The following is a 24,171-nucleotide window of genomic DNA, read 5'->3' as shown; positions in this document are numbered from 1 at the left end:
AGAAGCCCTTAGAAACTATGGGCACCTGGTGGCTTAGTGGTTGAGCATCTGCCTTTGGCTCAGGCCATGATCCCAGGGTCCTGGGATCGAGTCCCACATCAGGCTCCGCCCAGGAAGTCTGCTTCCTCCTCTGCTTATGTCTTTCCCTCACCTCTCTCTGTATTTCTCATGAGTGAATAAAATATTAAAAAAAAAGAAAGAAAGAAAGAAAGAAAACAAACAATGACAGTATAATGAACTGCAGAAGCCCTTAGGATCATGTCTCTCCATTGAGAACAGAGCAGGCGAGCGGGAGCATTGGGGCCACCATGGAAGCCCATCCAAGTCAGGGACGTTTTCCCCAGACCTCACCTGTGCTCCTGCCCTGAGGGTCTGCATGGATATGGGTAGCATCCTCCCTCCACTTATGCAAGCACCATAATGAAAAATACGACTAAAGAACATGCTCTGTGCACCAAAACTGTGCTTTAGAGGGAAAACATACTGAGAAGTCCTGATTCTAGTCCAGATTTTTTTCTAAGAAAAAACTATTACTCTTAGTGGGCAAGTGACTTGCTCTTGAGTAGCCCAGCACTGTGGATGCCAAGCCTCTTTCCAAAATGGGTGGTTTTCATAGTGTGTTCCTTGGAGCCCCTAGGGTACGCTAAAGATTGCCAGAGAGACAGGGGATGCGCTTTGGGTTGAGATGGGTGTGTCAACTAAAGCAGCTCCCTTTATGCCTGTTTGACATATTTGAATTGTACAAAAAAAAAAAAAAAAAAAAAAAAAACTATGGAAAAAAAGGATTCTAATTCAAAAGAACAGTGAGCTAAGTTTATCGTAGATTCCCTGCTGACAAAATTGGTAGTGTTTTAATATGTAAGGAACACACTCAACTGTAGCTCAAGATGAGTTAACAAAGCATGAAATCCTCATAACTTAAGTCTTAAAATTGTCCTGAACACACTTTGCTTCCCCTACACCAACTAAAATAATGGCTTTTTTAGATGAAATTCCTAAAATTGTGAAGGCAGTGTCAGAACTTAGTTTAGATTCCAAGTGTTTAATTTCTTTTCTTAGTCCCTCCCTAAAGAATATAAGAAAATCCCATACAGGGTGTGTTATTCCACCCCTAAAAGCAATCAATCAGTTAGTCACCATTTGGCTGATTATGGTCGCCTTCATCTGATAATGTGTACTTAATGTTTCTTAATGCCTGTGTGATAGAATAATGGCAAAAGCTTTTTTGCGATCTTATTTGAAAGTAGTGTTCTCTTTATTATGAACGGGAATTGTGAGATGCCCTTGAGGGAAGGGTAGGTATTTATCCTGGTTTGTAGAGGATGAGTATGACATTCCGTAGAAATAAAGGTCTTATGCTGCAGTGCTCGGAGTCCATGGTACCACTTCCCAAGGCTTTCTGCTAAGTGATATGAAGAAAGAGACTGTGGGCCTGAGATACGTGTTTTGAACAGCCGTCATATTGCTTTTGATGGCCCATTTGGTCGCCAAGTACCACCACAGATATAGGTACATCACAACCTTCTTGGAATCTTGGGCACGCTGCTTCAGCTGAATAAATTGCCCAATCTCACTACTCATCTCCAAAACAAAGATAATAATAGTACCTGTCCCCAAGAGTTGTGAAGATTACAGTGAAATAATATTAAGTGACCCACTAATTTGACCATTTATTGACACCTTCTACATGCTAGCATTTTGCTATTATTCATGTCAAGACTCATCTGATGGTGTCTGAAAATACTATTCATTCTAAGAGGGCAGCCTGCTTTCAGGAAAGAAAAGAAAGCAGAATAGTATTGGGGGTTTAGGGAACAGAGAGGAGGATTTCACGTTAACATTTGACCTACATCTTTGTCATTCAGCTATCTGAGGCCTTGGAAAACCACTCTCTTCCCCCGTCCTCCGGCCCCTGCCTCTCCAAGGGTGAAGGTGAAATACCCAGGTGATCACAAGTGCCAACTGGCCAGAGAATAGAACTCCAGCCTGCAGTTACCAGCCGCAAGATGCTGGAAGCTGTGAGGGTCTCTGTACCCTTGGAGGCTAGGCTGTGAAAAACAGGGCAAAGAGGCTTGTGAAAAATTAAGATCTGTGGTGACAGAGCAAACTTCACCCACCCCTGGAAAACAGTGGAGGGCTGAGGGTGGTGACAAGGGCCAGGCTGAAGCCCAGAGCTGTAGCTTCATGGTGTGATTTTGTGAAGGTTGCTAGTACCCTTCAGCTTTCTTTATTTGCAGAAAGGAGATGGTACCTGCCTCCTAGTGTTGCTGTGAAAGTAGTTCATGGTCCTAGGAAGCATGAAGATCTCCTAAGTGCTATTCTGATCTCTAGGAAAACAAACAACACATATAAACAGTGTTGAATTCATCTATCTTTATTATCCTGAAAATTGGGAAATGAGCACCCAGGTGGAGTGGAGGAGTAGAGGTAGTCTGGGCTGGTAAATAGCCTGTGCTTATCTGCAAGGTTGCAAAAAAGATGTTGATGAGTCTCTTACTTTATGCTTAGATTCTCTTGAGTGTTGCTGTTCATTTCTTTTTCTCAGAGCGTGAACCTCCAATATCGTGCTCATCAAGCAAGTGTGTTTGTTATACCAGTGTAACCTATAAACAATCCCTTAATTTAGAGGCAGATGGTACAGTGATGGCAAATAAAAAGAACATATATTAAACGGAAAGAGAGGGGAAAAGGGCTTTCACAGACCTGAGTTGTCCTCGCTTGTCCTCCACCCCCAACCTTTGACAAGTAATAGCTGTACCACATCACACAAGTTAGTTTTTCATTAGTGAAATGAGAATAATTATTTTAAAGGGTGGTGTTGGGAGAGTAAATGGAAGGATACACGTGAAGGGCCTAGCTTAATTCCTGATACATAGTAGAGATTTATCCATTTAGCGAGTATTTATGGAGCATCTACCCTGTACCGGGGGAATACAGCAATAAATAAGACGGTCAGCGATCTGTGCATGGAAAAAATGATGCTTCTGTGAAAAGCTATGCATCATCAATAGCACACCATTTGGGGCTAATTCCACGGAACTGTTTTTACAACTCTGTGAGTTGTAGATAACTGATAGCAATACAAAATAATCCTTGTTGTAGGTGTGTAAATTCTGTCCCCGAGAGGTTCAATTGGCTTTTCTTGCCATTGTGGAAAGGGTGAATTTTGCCTGCCATTTATATATTCATTTTACTCTGCTCTATTGGCTGTTTCTTTTTTGGATTCTCCTTTGTAATGTCCTGGTTTTACTTCTTCTTGGTTTCTTATAACGAGTTTAAAAAAAAAAAAAAAAAACTTAAATGTATTCATTTTTCTATCTGATGAGTCCAGATTTTAACCTTTTTTTTTGAAAATTTTCCTGCTTTAACATCAGTGGCTTAATTTTTTTTTATGTTTTAGCCAGCAAATCCACTATATTAACCTTTTTTATGCCTCCTTTTGAAGGACATTAAATTCTACACAAACATTCCCATTTTCTCCAAAGTCAAAGAAAACTTAAGATATGTTTCAATATATGAACATTCAAAACCTTTTGCAAATTTCCTATTAGAATTTCTGAGACTTTCATTGTGTCCAGAAGGCACCTGCTATTTTGTGGCAGATGTGTTTAATCAGAAGAGAAGCTACTAGTGTTACCTCCCTGCAGAAGCTCTCTTAAAAGGCATAGGATGGTGAGAACACCTGAGAGGCATTAGGATAGATAGATTTAAATCATCAGATTAGGCTTGAAGGAAAGAAATTTGTCTATTTTCCTGTGCTTGCAAGATTCTCTCTCCAGCTTTCTGAGGCCGGCTTGGAATGTTGATGAGGAAGCTCTACTGGGGCCAGGTGTAAGCTTACAGGCAACTTTCAGATTCTCTTTTATGCACAGTTAAGAATATTTTCAGGTTTGAGGCGATTTCAGCCCCTGGCTGTGCCTTGTGTTGTTCCTATGGCTGCTATGCTAAAGTGAGTTTACCTCCTTCAGCATTGAGTTCTCCATCTGGAAAGGGTTCTTACCCCTGCCAACTTGAAAGACTTATTTTTATGGGTGAAGCACTCAGTGTTCCCCAGAATATAAAATATTTTTAAAAGCCATTTTGAACATGTAAAAAGGTTTCCATGTAGTCTTATTTGTGGCCCAGCAATGGGAATTCTTTAGATGTCCAGATGTCTGCAGGAATAAATACTTATCATATGAATATCCCCTGCAAATGGTCAGTATTGATTTGAAGTATTTCCCGGTGGACTCCTGCAAAATAAATGAGTGTTTCTGGTTCTTTTTGTGCTCCAACCACCCTCCGTACCTCATTCCCCTTTTTAAAATATTCTACTGAGATGTAGCACCCTGGGATTTGTCAGTTCTGCTTATGCTGTTGAATAAAGTGGAAACCTCTATCTTTATCGGACCTCTGGATTGTGGTTCTGTGTGTTTGCTAACAGTATTCCCTTCTGTGCTGCTTTCTCTGAGCTCTTCTACCTCTTTACCCTTCTGCTATTGTCTTCCTTGTCTATAATAAAGACATAATAAGTTAACATAAGTTACCCATAGAGACCAGTGGGGTGTGTGGTCAACAAGTATCAAAAGAAGTGGAATAGTTACTTTAGGTCATCTACTTGTGAGTATACTACTTATTAGAGTCCAGTGTAGCCAAGTAAAACTTGAGCATATGTAAGTACCGCAGCACTTCATCTCTACATTTTCTTTTCATTATTGGTTTCCTTCTGAATACCGTGTTTTCCTTTTCTATGTCTTTGTGTTTTGTGTTTTGTTACATTTCTCTTTTGTATAAACTGCTCTACATTTTTTATTGAACCTCAAGCCATATGTATCTGCATAGTAAAGTTTCTGACATCATCAGGGCCTATTTCCCAGAAGTTAATTTTCCAATAACAGCATTTATTGTTTTTTAACACCTTTGAATAAAAAGCTTACTAATATCACCTTTACACTCCTCAACTTTCTTAAACCAGGGGTGCTCCATTCAATTGTCTTGATGACTCAGGATAATAGACTTCTAAATATCAGAAAGGGCTGTAGATGTCATCCTAGGTTTGATGAGGTCAATTAAAAAAAAAAACTGTTTTGAATGAAAAGTATAAATGGAGATCAGACTGTCAGCTTCATTTCTTTTTAGAGATTGTCATTTAGGTCTTCAGAAAAATTGTTACCCAGGGTAAGCCCTGTTGTAGGATTTTTCACATTAATAGGCGAAAAATTTAAGTATTAGAAAGTTTTGCTGTAGTTTAACTGAAACCCACCCACAGATCCTGTTTAGGTTCCCACCTGAGAGACCTTTGCCTCAAAAAGCCCTTGATGCTGCCCCTAGGGCAGATTGTTGCTGCCAGCTCCAATCCTTTCCTTCATCCCAGTGGACTGTTGTTGGGTTGCTGAATATGTGTAGCAACTAGATGTCTCATACATTGTTATTGGGTATAATGTGATGCCACCTGATTCAAAAACTGTAAAGTTTTTATGTGGTTAATCACACAATTATTAAATGATCCTGCAATTCTGCTCTGGGGTATTTACACAAGGGAATTGGAAACATATATTCATAAAAATTCCCGTCCACTAATATCCAAAGGAGTGTTACTCAGGCAAAAATTCTAAACAATCCTTAGGTCCCTCCAGAGTAGCATGGATAAACAAACTGTGCTATATTTCTACCAAAAGCACTATTCAACAATAAAAAGGAACCAACTACTGACACATGCAACAGGAAAGAATCTCAAGTTGTGCTGAGTGAAAAGTCAGAGTATATACAGTGTGATTCAGTCGTATGGAAATTCTTTTTTTTTAATTCAGTTAGCCAACATAAACTACATACTTCATTTCAGATGTAGTGTGCAATGATTTATCAGTTGCATATAACACTCTGTGCTCATCCCATCATGTGCTCTCCTTAATGCCTGTCACCCAATTACTCTATCCCCCCACTCGCCTCCCCTCCAGCAACCCTCAGTTTGTTTCCTGTAGTTAAGGTTCTCTCACGGTTTTTCTCCCTCTCTGATGACTTCCCATTCAGTTTCCCCTCCCTTCCCCTATGATCCTCTGTGCTGTTTCTTATATTCCACATAGAGTGATTGATAGTGATGGCAGTCAAATCAGTGGTTGCTTGAATTGAGATGTGGAGGAGAGATGGTAAAGAGGACCAAGGGAACTTTCTGTGGCAATGAAAATGGTTTATATCTTTGTCAGAAGTTATCTACTTGGCACCTCAAATGTGTGAAATGTGTTGTATGTAAATTATATCTCATAGTTGGTTTTTGGAGACTTGTGTGCTTTCCAAATTTTCTAAAATGGCAAAGTGTTTTTAAAAGGAAAAGATGAAAATGTCATCCTGTGTCTTTCCATACGGGCTGTGTAGGATCATTTGTACTCAGGATGATGGGGAGGGGCACCTAGGTGGCTCAGTCCATTAAGCATCCGATCCTGTTTTGGCTCAGGTCATGATCGCAGGGTTGTGAGATGGAGGCTGACGTTAGGCTCTGCACTCAGTGGGGGAGTCTGCTTGAGATTCGCCCTCTCCCCCTCCCCCAACCCTGTGTATGCATATTCATAATATGCTCTCAAATATATAAATCTTTAAAAAAAAGAAAAAAGATGAAGATAGGTAGAGTGGTTTTATATTCAACTCTATTATAAATCTAATGTATGCAATCTAATATAGCATAACAAATATATGTAACTAGAAGAAAATATATATGTTATATATAAAGAAATTGAGTTTGAAAATCCACTTTATGCATTTTTCACTCAAAGGATAACCTGAAGATAGCAGAACATTCTTGTAATGAAAGGTATGGTTTTACCAATTGGTGGAAGATGACAGCTGACAAAAAGAACAGCTTTCTTGTCTTACTGCGATTCTGCTTGTCTGAGCTACACTCATGCATCCAAGGCTTTTGAATTTCACAGATGAGTTAAATTTCAGAAGATATTTTTGCAATAGCATATAGTTGCCACCTTAGTATTTTACTCATTCATACTTTTAAATTAAAAATTACCCTCACCACATTTTATAAACCAAAGGAATCTTAACACACAAAATCTCATTTAAAAAATATGATAAATTTTACATTAAGAAAAATATTTCTCTCATTTTCATCACAGAACAGTGCCACTTTATAGGCTTGTGTAAGGAAACTACTGCTCTTAAGGGGACATTAATTGATATTCTAAATACAACATTGATTTAATATTACACTTGAAAAGATAAGGGAGTTTGTCACCAAATGAACTATTTGTTTCGTACATCAAAGAACTAGAATGATTTTTTTTTTAACCAATTGTGTAGACTTAAATAATCAAGAATACTCTTACAAGGGTGAGGATTTTTACTTGCTACCTGATTCAGTTTTTTCTTGGATGATCTACCCCTACTCTTCACTGCTTTTATAGATTCTGTAGTTTGGGAAATAAGACTTGAAAGGTTTGCCTACATATCACGGCCTGGGAATGCAGGGCTGGGGTCAGGAGCTAGCTTTCTGCACCCTTACCCAGCACTCCCCTTGCCTGCCAGATATCCTTCTCGTTCTCCCGGTCAGCACCTGTTAGCAGACCCAAACCAAAGGCTTCTGAGACCTTAGAAATGCCAGTGCCAGCCAGGTGTTCTTATCAAAGTTGTAACTAATGAGACAGTCCTGCTTTAGAAAACCCCCGAGATCTTTAATCATACCTGTTGTGTCTTGGAGGCTTTGTGTATGCATGAGGCTCATCTTGCAAGCTGTTACAGATAGGAGGAAGCATGGCTCAGAGTATGGTGGGTACGTCCAGGTAAGCACAGTTGCTGAGCACTTCACATCAGCAAGACCTAGCACACAGGTTTGTTGGCAGGTGAGAGAAGTTAACACCTAGAAAATACTTAAAACAGTGTCTGACACATTGTAGGGGCTCAGTAACTGTTACTTCTCATTATCACATTACTATGGGAGAATAGGAGACCATTCTTAGGAAGAGTCCAGCAGGTTGCCTCACAGATAAAAGTGGAGCCAGACATGGACAAGGTATTCCCTTTTATTTTTTTAAAGCACACCACTCCACTTATTTTCCCACTCCAAATTCCAGAAGGCTTTATAGCCAGAAACTCAATCTCATTCTTTTTTTCAACCAGATCCAGTTTTTCCTCCTTTTTTCCCCTCCTAATTCCACCTAATTTCCTATGAGACTGTCACATGTAACCAAAAATCCAGCTTCTTTTGCTGCTCACTTTGAACACTGATTTTTTTGCTCTGTCAGAGAAACGAAGTTCATAAAACATGATCTTTTTGGATAAGTCCACTTTTTAGCCTCTGTGTCTATTTCATTCCTTTTTTATCGATGACTTTACCTCCATCTTGTTTTTTACTTTTTTTTTTTTAATGTAGTTTACTAAAGACAGATTGCAGAATTCGAGATCTTTTTCCCTTGGTTTTGCTCCCGATCCCTGTTTGAAAATGAACATACTGTGTACTCATCCTGTCAAGTCAAATTTCTTATCCTTCAGGGCTCCAGGGTGCTTGGACAGAACCTCTGTCATGACACTCAGTGGGGAGATTGGGAATCATGCCCTTTAGAGGCATTGTGCTCTGTGGAACAATGGCTCACTTCCTTCAGATGGCATCACTTATGGTGATGTGGTGCCATATTTGTTAATGGAAGAAATGGAAGTCCACACACATGGGATTGGTTATATTTAAGATTCTGTGGCACTATCTTGATGAAATACAGTTGTCCTCAAGAGGTCTTGGCCAGGATCATTCTAGGCCATTGTGTTTGGACTCTCATCTTCCTCATTCAGTCTCATTAAATGTATTTTTCAATTTCCATCTTAACCTTGGGGTAATGTGACTGTTAAGTGTTTAATTGCTCTTGACACACTTCCTATCTCTGATAGTTGCACAAGGTCAGAAAAAGCCTGGCCCGTGGAAACCCATGATAGAATCCCTTCCACTGATTATTCACTGTGTGTGGCCTTGGCAAAGTGTATTTCACCTCCCTGAGTCTCGGTTTCCCTTTCTCAAAAATAAAATGTATCTTACAAGGTTGCTACTAGTTATTATTATTGATCTGTGATTGTATGGACTCCATACATAGGTTTATAAGAAGCAAAGGGGAGTGTAGAAATCACTTTTCAAATGGGAAAGAATTATATAAATGCATGTGTGTGTAGTTTTGTTTCATTGTTTAATATATGGTTGCAGAAAACTCATATTTTAAAAAAATATTTGAGTGTTTGCATGCTGAGCACTCCAGTAAGTACTGTGCATACATTATTTAATTTTATTGTCACAATAACCCTATATGATACTATTATTATTATTTCCAATTTACAAATGGGGAAAGTGATTCTTATAAAACAAAAGTCTCTTGTTTATGGCCTTGAAACCTAAAAATGGCAAAGTCAGGGTTTTAACCCAGGGCCATCTGAATCCAAAGCTCGCATCCTGACCTCTGTGCAATGAAAGATAGCATCTTTTAAGTACAAGTGAGTGATGAAAAAGAAAATGCGGGTAAGCACCAAAGGAGACTTGAGAAGGAACTCCTATATAGGAGTCTGACTGATTGGGAAGTCTTCTTGGAGGAGGCTGGATTTGTCCCATGTAGTAATTTAAAAGAGAAAGTCCTTGAAATACCAAGTTGTATTTATGTATTTTGTTTGACCCTAGAGAGCAAGAAAATGTAACAGCTTTTAATCCACAGACCTCACCACCCCCTATTGTATCAGACCCTGCCTCTTCTCACACTGGGGTTATGTGCCTGAGCCTGAAAGCATTTGGGTTTCTGAACCTGAAGAGTAGTAAGTGATGGAGGTGGAGATAGATCAGAGAGTAGACTGAGGGCTACATTAGAAGAGGCTCTGAGTGTCAGACTAAGGAAACTAAATTTTCCTCTTTTGGATGTCATTCACCACCTATCAGAGATAATAGCATCACCAATGATGAATGAACTGACAAGCTCAGAATACCTACTCTTGGAAAAAATGGAATGTGTGCATGAGAGAGATCAGCAATGTGTGAGTTGTTAGCCCAAGTGGATCCTGGGTCAGGATCTGTTGGATTATCACTTTTATGGATCTGTGGCTTTTCCATTTTCCCAGCCTCCAACGGTGGTTCCCACCCAGCTCCTTTTCCACAGAGCCCCATCCCTTTCCCCTTTCATTTCTGAGGAGGCACCAATGGTGATAAATCTTCTTAAATTCCTCCCTGCAGTATTACCTCTATTTTTACTCCCTTCTTATTGGTTTCTTTTATGTCTCTGAGGAAGAGATATTATCTCTCCCAAGGCCGATCTCCTAACCTTGCTCTTCTCTCTGCCTGTGTGACCCTCCCTCCTTCCACGCCAGAATTCTGTTCATCTCTCTTTTTCGTCTGAGTCTTCAGAGTTTCTGCTCCCACTTTTACATTCCAGTTTGAAGGCCTGCTCTCCCCAGTATGTCCCCTCCTTGCTACTCCTTCTGCACTCCCTGTGGTCTAGATTTTCTTAGTCTCTGCCCAAACAGTCTCCTATGACCCTACTTCATGGCTCTCTGGGAAAGCATCTTTCCTTTTGTCTCTTTAAATCAGACTTGACCAGATCTCTTAAAAAGACTAAATGCCTCCTGGATAAAATCCAGATTCTTAAGCTGAGCGTATGAGACTTTTCATAAACATTCCTCAGCTTGGTTTGCAGCCATTCCTTGTGTCCATCCTATCCCGAAACTGTAGCAGACCACTCTCCTTCTTGCCCCTACTGTCTGCCTACTGAACTGTGAGTAATTTGTGAGGTCCACCTCCAATTATTTCTCTTCCCTACCCTCCCTGGGCCTTTCCAAGCAAACTTAATTTTTCCATCTGTATTTCCTTTACATTTTTTGCTGTGCATGTATAACCGCTATTGTTGTTAGTATTTAGAACACTGATCACATTATATTAACATTATTTGGTTACATATTTATCTTCCTTCCACCAACCAGCCCAGAAACTCCTGTAGGGTAGAAATAGCATCTGGTTTATCTTACTATTTCTAGCTGTGCTAACCCAGTGCCTGGCGTAAAATAGGCATTTAATAAGTGTTGATTGGATTAAATTGAGTTTGTTCTTCCTTTGATAGGCTTAGTACTGAACTTAAAGCCCTTCTCCATTTCCGTTGATAAGAATACTTGATTAGTCTTTCAGTTTCCTGATTTGCCTCCTCTTCATGAAGCTCATCCTATACTTTTCTATCTGCAGCTTCTCATAATTATGTTCCATTGATGTTCAAGTCTGTCTTCCTGTCTCATTCTTGGAGGAGCCCCATTTGATTTTTTTTTTTTTTAAGAACTCCTATGTTGGATCTGTACTAAGCCTCAAAATGCCATCTTTAAGTGCACTTGAATGACAGACTCTTGAAGTTTTGTAGGATCCAGAGTCCCATCTTCCCTTCAAGCAGGTCTTCCCACAGATGTTGTGGCAGGCTGTGTCTGGATTTCTGCTCAGTGCCAAGAGTGATTGTCACAGTGTTGTGGAAGCTTGCTGGGCCTGCTGAAATTCAAGAGACAAGTGTTATTTTGGAGGATGGGAAGAAGATCTTTTATCTGAAAAGCTTCTATTTGTGGCAGCAGGACAGGAACACAGAACCTGTCACACCATACATACATTTAGTGCTAATTTGCTAGTGTTTCAAAGTAACAAAGCATAATACAAATACAGCATTATTGTTTCAGACATCCATATTGTCTGGATTTGGGTACAACAGTGTTAGATTTTTTTTTTTTTCTCAGCTATTCATGGCAAATTAGCTAACCCCAAACTGCCTTAATGACATTGACACTCTCTCAGAGATTACAACTTACATGGGAGAAATGAAAACAGTGAGTGGTGACATATGGTTACATTGAGCCATATAAAATTGCCAATACTGACCAATTTTCACCAACAAAGTGGCAGTTTCATTAGGTTTAACCTAATAAGTGGAATAATGTATCTGGTTTATAAGGAAGTAGGTAGTAAGTAGAATGTTTTTGACCGTTTCCTAATGTGCCAGGCACAACAGTAAATAGTGTTTTTTTACATTAACTCATTTAATCCTCAAGAAAACTCCAAGATGCATTACCCTTTACTTCATATATGGGGAAGCTGAGACACAGAGGTTATGACTTCCTCAGGCTGACACAGCTAAAATTGTGCAGTGGATTCTTCTAGCCCAGAGTTGGCAACCTTTTTTTATAAAGGACCACATAGTGCCATTTGGCTTTGCAGGCCATGTGGTCTTTGTCTTAACTACTGGATTCCAACCGTGTATGTAAATGAATGAGGTGGCTGTGTTCCAATAAAACTTTATTTATAAAAATGGGCAGCAGGATAGATTTGACCCAGAGGCTATGGTTTGTAGATCCCATCCCAACTTCTTCCTCCCTATACCCAAATATATTTTCTCTTTTCTACTTAAAAATATATGGCAAATACATTTCTTTATTAGCTAAATGGAAAATATTTTCTTTGGCTGTTATTATCCAGATGTATGTACTTATGCTTTTCAGATGAAGTGTGTTTCTGGTTCCACATGCTTCTCTTTTTAACACCCACCCTCCCTTCCCTGGCTATGTCCCTCCTATACTCTTACTTGTGTGGTGGAATCAGTTTTCTTTTTCTAGTATTTTTACCTCTGATATTGATCTTATCCCTGCACCTTTGCCCTGGTTATGGCCAGTAGCAGTAGTGAAACCAGCCCGGTAGGTAAATGAGCACTAGAAAAATAATACATCTCCAAATCCCTGTCACTGTCCTCTATAGATGCCACCCTTGGGGACAGTGTAATTTCTTTGAATGTTTTCTTTATGTCTGCTTCCCTCTTCCCCAAGGCTCCTCCAAAAGAGAAGCTTGCACAGCTTTTCTTAAATTCATTAAATTTTCAGTGTCTTTCCCCCGTGATTGGTACGCGGCAGGCAGCACAAGGCAAAGAGGACATTAGAATTCCTTCTAGGAAGAGAACATAGTGCGAGCAGTTTCGAAAGGTCGCATGTTGCCACAGTGTCCTTCTTTATAAATCTTTCAGAGGACGGTGAGTATATCTAGAGGGGAAAAGATGGGATTGCTGTAGTCATTCCAGAAAGATCTTAGCCTCACATCTGCCATTTGGCAGTACATTCACAGAGATGTTCAGTTGAGCACATAGAAAAAGGGGCACAAGATAGTTACCTCTGTTTTTGCAAAATATGCTCCCATGAAGTTCAAGTCAAAGACTAGCCTCTCTCCCAACAAATGTAGAAGGCTACAGGGCAAAGGATACAGCGATGACTGGGTACTGGCAAAAAGTACTGCTATAGAACGTAAACAGGGAGCCACTTTGTTTCTCTAAGCAATTTCCTGCATTCACATTGTTAACTATTCTGCGGATATCCCTAGAATCTCAGGTTGTTTCACTTGTAAGAAATTTTCCCAGTAACATTCATATCACACCTGAAATGTATAGAGTGATATTTCCAATACATTATCTTCAGAACCCTGTTGATCTAAGTGTGAGTCTCTCTTCAGATGAGGAATCTAAAGCTCAGGAAAAAAAATAAAAATAAAAATAAAGCTCAGGAAAGTGAAGAAAATTGACCCAGACGTCATGGCCAGTAGATGGCAGTACTCAGCTCCTGACACCTCAGGCTGCATTTTTTGCTCCAGTCCAAGGCAAGTTTTGCCTTCTTTACTCCCATCATTTTGCCCTTGTTACGTGCTCGGTATGGTCATATTTCTCTGTTACAGAACGTGCTGTGTTGTTCTATGCTATAGAACACGCCGACTGTAAAGGACGATTTTTGACACCAAGGAGAAGATTGTCTTAGGAGATTCAGAACTCCACAGTGGTGTGTGTATATGCCAAGCATGGTTGTTCAAGAACGTTTAATAATGAAGCTGTTATTCACCAAGAGATATTGTTACCTTTAACTGGAAATAGAAGGGAAAGGAAAATTATACCAAAACCCATTTTTGAGATAATTAGCAAAATGTCAGGGACAGATGGACTAGAAACTATGGAAAAACATATGTTTTACTGATGTTTTCTCTTTGATCATATGTTGGATGCTATAATGGCAAAAGCCTGTTTCCTGGCTGGAAAACTCTCCTTTTTCATTTTTTTTTCTTTCTGCTTTTTATTTAAGAAACTGGCTGGCTGGCTTTTAGAAGTTTTTGTAGTCTGTATCCCTCCCTCTTTATCACCTCTGACTGCACACACTTGAGTTGGATTTTTCTTAGTACATTCAAAAAGACTAAGAAATACACTGAATCTGCAAACAGGACTACTCTACTTCCTTGAAGCAGCATCAATAGAAACAATTGTTGCAACCCCTGCTATGGTTAAAACCAGGTCACCAAGGTGTAATCAATAGTGTAGTACCTATCTTTGAAACTTCATAGTTTAAAAAAATAAGTGTGACAAATATACCCTCATTTATTTGCAACCCACTACCTTTCAATTCACAAAAATTGGACTAGTGCAGAGAAATGACACATGGCAGTCACTGGAGAAATGGGGATTAAGTTAATGGCAGGCAGGACAGAAGAAAGAACCAATTGGAAAGAAGGCCAGTGGTGTACTAGCCAAATAAACTTGGGCAGGTTGCACATATGAAATGGGGTGCAGATTTCTTATCTGCAAAATGGTGGAGTTTGAATAAAACACCTCTCAAGTATGTTTCAGCAGTAAGATTCTATTGGGCATCAAGCAGTTGACTGCTAAAGACATCTTTGTTAAAAACAGGTGACGATGCAAGATGGCACAGTGACTTGCCCACCTCACAGTGTATCTAATTTTGTCTCAGTGCCCATTTACAGCTTATAGTATCTGAAAAAAAATACCCTTTCTTTTTCCTTGCAAATATTCTGTAGTTTGGGCCTCGGGTTTTTTAGTACAATCTTCCTTTTTCATTCCAGTAATTTGTTTACTTACTGAATATTTGTCATTATCTCGTTTGAAGTTTAATTATTTACGGATTAAATAATTTGTAATTTATTATAAATTGCTAATTTGCAGATCATTCATTACCTACTAATTGTTCAATTATCTTTATATTAGTGCTCGTTAATTTACTCACTAAACATTTGCTGAGCAATCACTAAGTGGCCAACACTACCGGAATGGGCACACAAAAAAGGTTGAGAAGGAAGTTGGGCTCCTTCTTTCAAGAAGGAATTCACTATGTGTCCCTTCTGGATAACTGCATCTTCTTTAGTACAAGCAGATATATTCATCTCTTTTCTTTAAGCTAATTCTGCTTAGCTCCATATAAAAAAAAAAAATCCGAAAAGAAAAAGGTGAAATTTAGAAACTTTTATTTGCTTTTTTCCCCCAAGATAGGTCAAATGAAAAAAACCTTTTAATAATCTGGGAACACTTTGAAAAATCAAAATGCACAAAGTTAATGGAATCATGAAAATCATATTTTTGTATTATCACAAATACTATACACATATTAGTCTTGTAATAAATATAGATGTTAAGTATTTGAGGGATGAAACAGAGGTGGACAGAGATACAGGGGCAGGAGACAAGCTTGAAAGAGTTAAGTGGGGTTTAAGGGTTATCCTGTGATATCTTGGTGCTTGTTATCACGGGTAGTACAGGTTGGGCTCATCATGCCCAAATGAATGAAAGTCTATACCACTAGATGGTTTGATTTTTTTTTTTTTTCACACAGGACAATTCCTTCATTCTGGAATTTTCGCAGCTGCAACATTCAGTTCAACAAGCTCAAAGTTATTTTAGATGAAATTTAGTCTTTGTTATTTGATTTTGCCCATGTTTAAAGATTTTCTTGATTTCAGCTGCCTCCTGAGAGTATGTTGGAGATGTACTAAGTAGAAGTGTAGCATCATTGATTATCCTTTGCCAGAATTTGAGTAGTATGCCCTGGTGGCAGGGTGGGGGGGTGGAGGTGGTGGTTGGAGGGGAGTAAATGCCCCTTGTCCTCAATTCATTCCCTGTTCTGATTAACTTATTATGGTTAATAATAGTTAAATAGTTCATATAATCATGAAGCTCTTCCCACTTCATACAACATTTTCTGTCTTTCCATATATCCAGCATTTCATGCCATCATCCTGTGGCTTAGATGGACAGTACGTATTGCAAACTTCCTCCTTGATTCCACTTCAGTAGGAACTATTAAACTATTATTGGAACTGACTTGCCCTGATCTGATAGAAAGAAAACCCTATTCTCCTTTTATAACATTGAGCATTGATGTCTATTCTTCATTGCACTGAGGGAAATGTCTCCAAAAACTTTAAAGTATGAGGGGTAAAGACATGCTAGATAAATGGGGATATTGAGACAGCTTTCATGGAAGATCTGTTCCCGTCGTCCAAGGCCTCAGGCACGGTTGGTCAGGCTGAAGCCAGCTCCTCAGTTCTAGCACTACCTGGGCGGATCCAGACTTGTAAATTGACCCTTCTGCCTGTGGAATGTGCCCCAGAGGCTTGCTTATTTGACTTCTGTGGGCAGATTAGATAGCTCATTCTTAAAACATACTTGGAAAAGGAACCTGTTTACCCTGGAGGAGAATGGTTGCTAAAGACACTAGACTAGAATACCGCCTCATTCTTCCTCTTTCCAAACTTCAGTAGAGTCCACTCTGGGGTATGCTCATCTTGAACTTAAAGCAGAATCTTCAGGTGCTCACCCACCCGAATTTTTTTCCAATTAATTACAACCTCAGGTCAAGAAGTGTTTTATTTTCCCTTTGCATTATTCTTGGAACATAAAGCAACTAACTATTGGTAGCAGTCTACACACAAAAAAGTAACTCTTACACGAGTTTTCTTTTATCTTTTTTTTTTTAATGGTTTTTCCTCAAGTTGATTGAAGATGAGTCCTGGCTAAAGACAGGACAAGCGTGGCAGTATGGTTAATTATATGTGTCTCATTTCATGTTACAGGAACCAGTTAAATAATATCTTGGATGGAGGGGGGGAGAAAAAACCCATAGTAAAATAGTCTTTAACAGAAATATTTGTGAAGGATTTTCTTTTTCTTTATTTATTTTTTGTTCTAAAAAAATGCTTAGGCTTTTCTTCTGAAGGGCAAGAGCTGGCGATGTAAGTTTTCAGCTGAGTTTTTGCAGTTGTTGTGTGCTCCTCAAGGGGGAGCTTTCACACAAGCTAACTAGGATACTCACCTCTCAGGTTTGACTTGGACTTTCTTCCTTATCCATCCATTTAATCTGAATAGGATTCTCCCTTTGATACCCAAGTTTTGCTTTCTTAATTGACCTGAAGGGAGATGACAGCCTGTCAACTACAGTCTTTAAAATAATGATGTCAAGTTGTACTTGGATATGAATTAATCATTGTTAGGTGTCCTACCGTATGTAAGTGAAGTGCTCAGTCTAGTCAGTGTCCCCACTAAGGCATTTCGAAAGCAATGACAACTAGGTCTTAGATTGTACTTTTCATTAGAACGTTCTTTGTGGATAGGGTTATTCAAACCTACCATTTCATATTGCCACATAAGCAGTGCCAGTTTATCGTTGACACAAAAGAGATTGCTCTCACCTCCTACTAGGCCTCAGGAGATACTATGCCACCCCACCTCCAAACCCTGTCCCTTCATCATAAATCTATTTCGGTGTAGGATGCATATTTACCCTCATTTTTAATGTCTGGATATAAGGACTGGTTAAGTCCTATTAGAAGTCTTCTTTTGCAAAGGCCAGAGGAAAAATAACTGGGCTTCCTCTTGTAGTTGAAATGAAAATTACAAAGAAGATTTTAGTTTTTCCCAACAAATGCTAAAACGTTATTTCCTATTGCCTTTTTTTTTTTTCCAAGAAAAAAAACTCAGATATGGTAAATTGTCACTAAAATGTGGTTTTGGGCAGGTGATTATTCGTCCTAATTCAGCCTTCCCATCATCCTCAGAGGTAATTTCCCTGGAGGAAAAGGTAACACTTCTCTTTATAATTCTTGGAAAAATAATGTCCTTTCATGAGAAATACAATCTTTTAAAGGAAAATGATTCTTCTGTTTTAACTCTAAATACAGTGGGAGGATTTCTGTGAAATATAAATATTTGTAAACTCTTTATGTAAGCATGCTTTAACCAAACACCTGGTAAATCTTGCACAGGCTATTAATGACTTGCAAAACCTCCAAGTTGGGAAATACAGCTCTGCCATTATGATCAGTCATTTGGCAGATAGTCAAGCCTGACAACAATTGTTTGATACCTTTTTACCCATAAAGACTCTGATTCACTGAAAACATTCAAGATTTTAGCACATTTCCCTCCCACCCTCTGACCCTCCACCAAATTGCTCAATTATCTCCCATAAAGAGTTCTATTATTCTTTCAAATTTGAAGTATAGGTTTCCCCCCGTTATCTGAAAGTAGAAAGTTCCAGTGAAACCTTTCCTAAGCTGAAATGGTGCAAAGAGAAGACCAATACCATTAATTCATACAGAAAAATTTTTGAGCATTCCTTGACCCAAAAAAACACCTCTTTTAGGCTTTCTGATACCTTAGAATACCTCTTCCTAATGGATGCACAAAATAAATCAAGATAAAGCACAGACACAAATCCAGGCTCTGGTGGCTGGATGCTGAGTGTAGGTCTCAAGGAAGGAGTTTGAATGGGGAGGGGCACTGTCACTGCTTAGGGTGTGGCTGCCTCTATAATGGCTACTGCAAAACCAGCAGTGAACGCTATGTTCATGTTCGCTTTTTGCCTTTTTTTTCCATAAAGCAAAAATCCTCTTCAGATTCCTTACAGTCAGGGAAACCAGGTACTAATGTAGGTCTTTCATAAAAGTGAAGTGGCATAGTGGGAACTTTGGAAAAGCGAGGGGAATACCTGTAATAGGAAATGGTTATACAAAACAAGTATTTTGTTGCCTCTGCCTAGCAAGACCCTTTCAAAAGCTTTGATGTGTTCTTTACTTCCTATTTAACACCTACTATTTGCATGAAACTGGGCTATGGAATGTAGGGTGTTGAGATGGATGGAAAGAAGAGTAGGATATAAGGTATCACCCACCCTTCAGGTATCTCAAAATACAGGTAGGGAGAAATGACTAGCATCTCAAAGCAATATACAATTAATTGTCAAGAAGATGGTGCAGAAAGTGCATTCTGCATGAATCCAGAAGTGACGCTATTGTGGAATAGAGTGATGAAGATTGATTATAGGGTTATCGAACTTAAGCCAGCCTGTTAAGAATATGTAGGATTAGGAGAGGCACAAAGAAGGCAAAGGGCATTCTGGAAGGAAGGGGAGTAAGAAGAAAAAAGACTAGATTGAATATGCCAAGTGTCAGGAAGAATGCACAGAACCGTATGATTAGAAACAATGTGTTTTTAGTGGAGAAATACCTTGAAATGAAAATTCTCATTGTGTTATCTATTGCTACTAAAGGTGCATAACCACACACATATATACTCTCCAAATGAGTGGCGTAAAACAATACATTAGCTCCCAAGTTTATGGCCTGGTGATCTGGGCTAGATTTGATGAGTGGTCCTTCTGCTTTTGGCTGGGCTCACTCACTTGTCTGTGAGCCAGCTGGCTATTCATTAGTGTAGGACAGACTTGACCAGGATGACAGGAACAACTGGGACCTCTGCCGCCATGTGTCTTGCCTGCCAACAGGCTGGCCCAGGCGTATCTTCTTCTCATAGCAATGGTGGAGGTTCCAAGAGGAGAGAACTCCAGTCTTCTGCTTGTGTCACATATATTAACATTCCACTGACCAAAGCAAGTCACATGGCTCAGTCCATAGAGCCACTTCATCATAGAGGGTCCTACATACACATAGTAAACTGTCCCAGTTATTTATTACTGCTTAATAAAATACTCCAAATATTAGTTGCTTAAAGCATTGGCCACATATAATACCCCTCCTAGAATCTGTGTGTCAGGAACTCAGGAAGGCTTGGCTGAGCTCTTTTCATCCTCATGACATTAGTGGTACTCAGCTGGTAGATGGACTGACATGGATGGTTCAAGACCACATCACTCATGTGTCTAATATCTTGGCTAGAATTTAAGGCTCAGCTGTACTGTCAAGAGTGCTGAACTCTGTTCCACTTGGTGAGTTCTTAGGGTAATCAAAATCCTTACATGACAGGGGCTTTTCCTAGACCAAGTCTCCCAAAGGAACAAGGCAGAAATAACATGACCTTTTCTGACTTAATCTTGGAATTTATGCAGTAAGCTTCCATTCTACTCTGTGGGTCAGAACAGACACAAGCCCTCCCCAATTTCCAGGAGATGGGACACAGACCCCCATCTCCTTATGGGAAACATAAAAGAATTTGCAGATATGTTTTGAAACCACATGTTCATTCTGCAAACAACAAATTATATATGCATTTTTACCGTGTTGTGAATCATACTCCTAATAAGATCCATGTACCCAAAGATGTACCCTTATGATAGCAGGCTCAGGTGCCTGATCCAGGATCTTGTTATCTAAATCAGGTGCAGATGAAACTCCTGCTTCAAGTGCCATTCAGTGGGTATCGGTCCTTTTGATCTGAAAATAAGTGAACACAAGAAACTGGTTTTCTGCTTTCCAATGTAAAATGGTAGAACAGGAATGGTTAACCTCAATAAACACAAGTCCCTATCAGTTATGAGATATAGGCCTACCTATATTTCATACTATACTCTCAGTATACCATACTCTCAGTTTTGTGATCAGCGCCCATTATTGCTTCCTGAGAATGATTCTCCATATTTCTTGGCATCACCTTCCAGGTAAAGGTAGGTAAACATTTTCTGTAAAGGGCCAAATAGTTAATAATCTTCACATGCCATATGTAGTCTTTGTTTAATTGTATTTTTTTTTAACAATCCTTTAAAAATGTACAAACATTTGGGGCACCTGGGTGACTCCGTTGGTTAAGCATCCAGCTCTTGATTTCGGGTCAGGTCATGATCCTCATGATCATGAAATGGAGCCCCATGTTGAGCTTCATGCTCAGTGGGGAGTCTGCCTGAGATTCTTTCTCTCCCTCTGCGTCTCCACCAACTCGTGTGTGTGTACACGCGCGCACTCTGTCCCTCTCTCAAATCTGAAAAAAAAAAAAAAAAAAGTGAAATAATTCTTAGCTAACTGGAGACATAAAATCAGGCTGCCACCTACATTTGGCTTATAGGCCATAATTTGCCAACCTGTGCTGTATACTTGTGATCCTACCCTTGAGTCTTTTTTCCTTTCCCACAGAAAGGAAATAGCCTGTGTTTATATCTGGGTAATCATCTCAGTGTGTTTCCGGCTCATAGAATTCCGAGGAATGCGGGTCACTCTTTATCTGACTTTTTCTTGACCAGGTCCAAGCTGCAATATATTCTACCAATACAATTCTTTTAAAAGCTTTGTGGGTTTTCTAGAATCTTACTAGAATTCATTGTATCAGACCAAAGTCACATGCATAAAAGTCTTTGAAATAGGCCTTTTTCTATCCTGGGTCCTCTGAGACTATTGAGGGACAATGCCCTTAAGAGTTCTTTATCAAAGAGAGGCTGTAATACACACCCTTAGGAGCTTTCTGAAGCTTGAGTTTTTGTTGTTGTTACGGTTCTTTTGTTTCACTAAAATGATCTATGATACAGCACCTCGAATCTTTTGAGGTACTAAAAAGTGGTTTTATAGCCACACCCAGTGTTCATATTTACTCTGAGACCACATTTCCCCATGGCATTCTGGTGTTGGCCTTTGCTTTTATACCTTTCTTTACTTTCTTACTTTGGTAATGTTCTGCTAAATGGCACTGGGGCTGAGAAATAGTTTTATTTTTTAACTAAACAAGTCCAGACTCCTTTATATTTTCTCTAAATTCTGCTTGAAACAGCATATTTCCTTTTTTAGTTCATCTCCCTATTTTGGTAACTCCTGAAACACAGTTAAAAGAAACCAATTGAAACTTTGGATGTTCTGCTGGAAATTTCCTTAGCCGGCTTCTTCAATTCATCAGCGCAGTTTGTTTTTGAAAATACTGCAGGCAACAGTGTTTCTAAGGTTTCCCCTACCATACAAGGGCAGTTTCCTTTCCTCCACCTACCAACTGTATCCTCCTCACTTCCATCACTGAGAGCTTCCTTCAAGTCTATCTTTTGCCCACCACTTAGTCTCAAAGTCACAACCACTTGTTTACTTTGTTATCCTAGCACTTCACTTCTGATAACAGGTTCTTTTAGGGTTATCTATTGCTATATAACAAAGTACCCCCACATTTTTTATGGACTTAAAAAGCCATTTTATTATATCAGAGATTTTGTTTAAGGAACTTGGGCAAGGCTCTGCTATGTGATTGTTCTACACCTTTTGATCTCAGTTGAGGTTGTTCACTGGTATTCATCTGGTAGATAGGGTGGTTCAGAAGGCACAAGGTGGCGTCACTTATGCATATGGCTCAGAAGATATGACTCAGCCTGAACCATTCACCTAAATGTGGCCTCTCTAACATGGCTATCTTAAGGTAGTTGTGACAGATAGCTTCCTCTGTAGAATAGCAAGCATCCCAGGTGCCAAGAAAACGATTAATGGCTTTTACTGGTCAGAAGAGATACATACCCATCCAGATCCAAGAGGAAGGGACATAGTTTAGTCCCTGCCTGTCAATGAGAGGAGAGTTAAAAAATTTAAGTCTATATTTTAGGGCTACCATAGGGACCATTATCACAGGTAATATTTTGTATGAGAAGTTTTTCTTTCTTTTTTTTTTTTTTTTTTTTGAGAAGTTTTTCATATCGCTTGCAGAAAGGTTTGAACTTGAGCTTGGACTGTCTATATTCCTTTGTTCAATTAGACATAGCACAGCTCTCTCTCTTTCAACCTTCATTTCCCCAAATCTTGCTTTCTTATAGTTCCAGTTTTTTTATTGTTGTTGTTGTTTTTTGTTTTTTTTTGTTGTTGTTGTTGTTTTTTTTAGCACATGTCCCAATGTAAAAACACTTTGGAACATGTATGCTCAGAATGTGTTAATACCCTCACATATACACTCTATAAATAAGATTATGTTAATTATAAAATAGAAAATTAAAATGGACCAGGTAAAGTCAAATATAAACTATTTGTAAATATCTTGCTAATTATGATGACATATTATCATATTTCAAGGCAGAAAGATATACTTAAAACAACACTCACTGTTAACAATAATGAATATAAATACATATGTTTGAATTTGTCTATCTCCATAATTTGGAATTCAGGGGCCATTTTCTTGTCTGAATGGTATATTATTATGGCTTTTACCTCATAATGCAGCTAATTAAATGTTTTGCATTGGAGCAAAAAGTGCCAGTTTCACCATTTTATTAGTTTTCAAGAATCATGTTAACTTTTTTATCTTATATCTTATGTAAGGCAGTTTAGTTAAAATAGTTATAAGCTACAAGTTCATTTAACCAGATATATGTAAATATTACACATCCCACTATGCACTGATCAGGAACCAGTGAGTGGAAGCAGCACAGCTGTCATTCAAGCCTGTAGAATCTCACTTTGCTCTAGGGGATACTTTAGCTACAATATGACCTTCCAACTAACTTTTAATATGAAAAATAAGTTAACCATCAGTTTGTTCTCCATAGTTAAGAGTCTGTTGCTTGGTTTGCCCCCCTCTCTCTCTTTCTTCCCTCCTTTGCTCATTTGTTTCTTAAATTCCAAACGGATGGTGACCAGAGAGCAAGTGGGTGGGAGGATGGGGGGAATAAGTGATGGGGATTAAGGAGTGTGCTTGTGATGAGCACCAGGTGTTGTATGGAAGTGTTGATCACTATATTGTACACCTGAAACTAGTATTACACTGTATGTTAACTATACTGGAATTTAAATAAAAACTTTGGACAATTATTTAAAAATAAGTAAGAATAGGGCAGCCTGGGTGGCTCAGCGGTTTAGCACCACCTTCAGCCCAGGGCGTGATCCCTGAATGGAGCCTGCTTCTCCCTCTGCCTGTGTCTCTGCCTCTCTCTCTCTCTCCTCTCTGTGTATTCTCATGAATAAATAAATAAAATCTATAAATAAATAAAGAAGAATATGTCACCTGATGTTTTCTTACCACACCTCAGAAGACATCTGATGTACCCCCTGGAGTGCAAGCATGCCATGATGAAAGCATCTGACAAGAGGACCTTTAATAAATACGTTGCACTAATTTTTGTTGTTGTTTTTTTACATTGCACTAATTTTTAAGAATGTCTGACACAAAGTAGGCACTCAGTATTTGTTGAGTTTAGAATAATAGTGCTGTA

The 24,171-nt window shown here is 39.0% G+C and overlaps 1 protein-coding gene across 13 annotated transcripts in view; it reads left to right on the top strand.

The window, feature by feature from the left end:
- The window catches only part of SAMD12 (sterile alpha motif domain containing 12), a 377,750-nt gene that overhangs the window by 161,684 nt on the left and 191,895 nt on the right, over positions 1 to 24,171 (top strand). The window lies entirely within an intron of this gene.

This window comes from Canis lupus, chromosome 14 (assembly GCF_048164855.1).
Source record: "Canis lupus baileyi chromosome 14, mCanLup2.hap1, whole genome shotgun sequence".
Lineage (NCBI taxonomy): Eukaryota > Metazoa > Chordata > Mammalia > Carnivora > Canidae > Canis > Canis lupus.
This window is presented reverse-complemented; position numbering and strand designations above follow the sequence as displayed.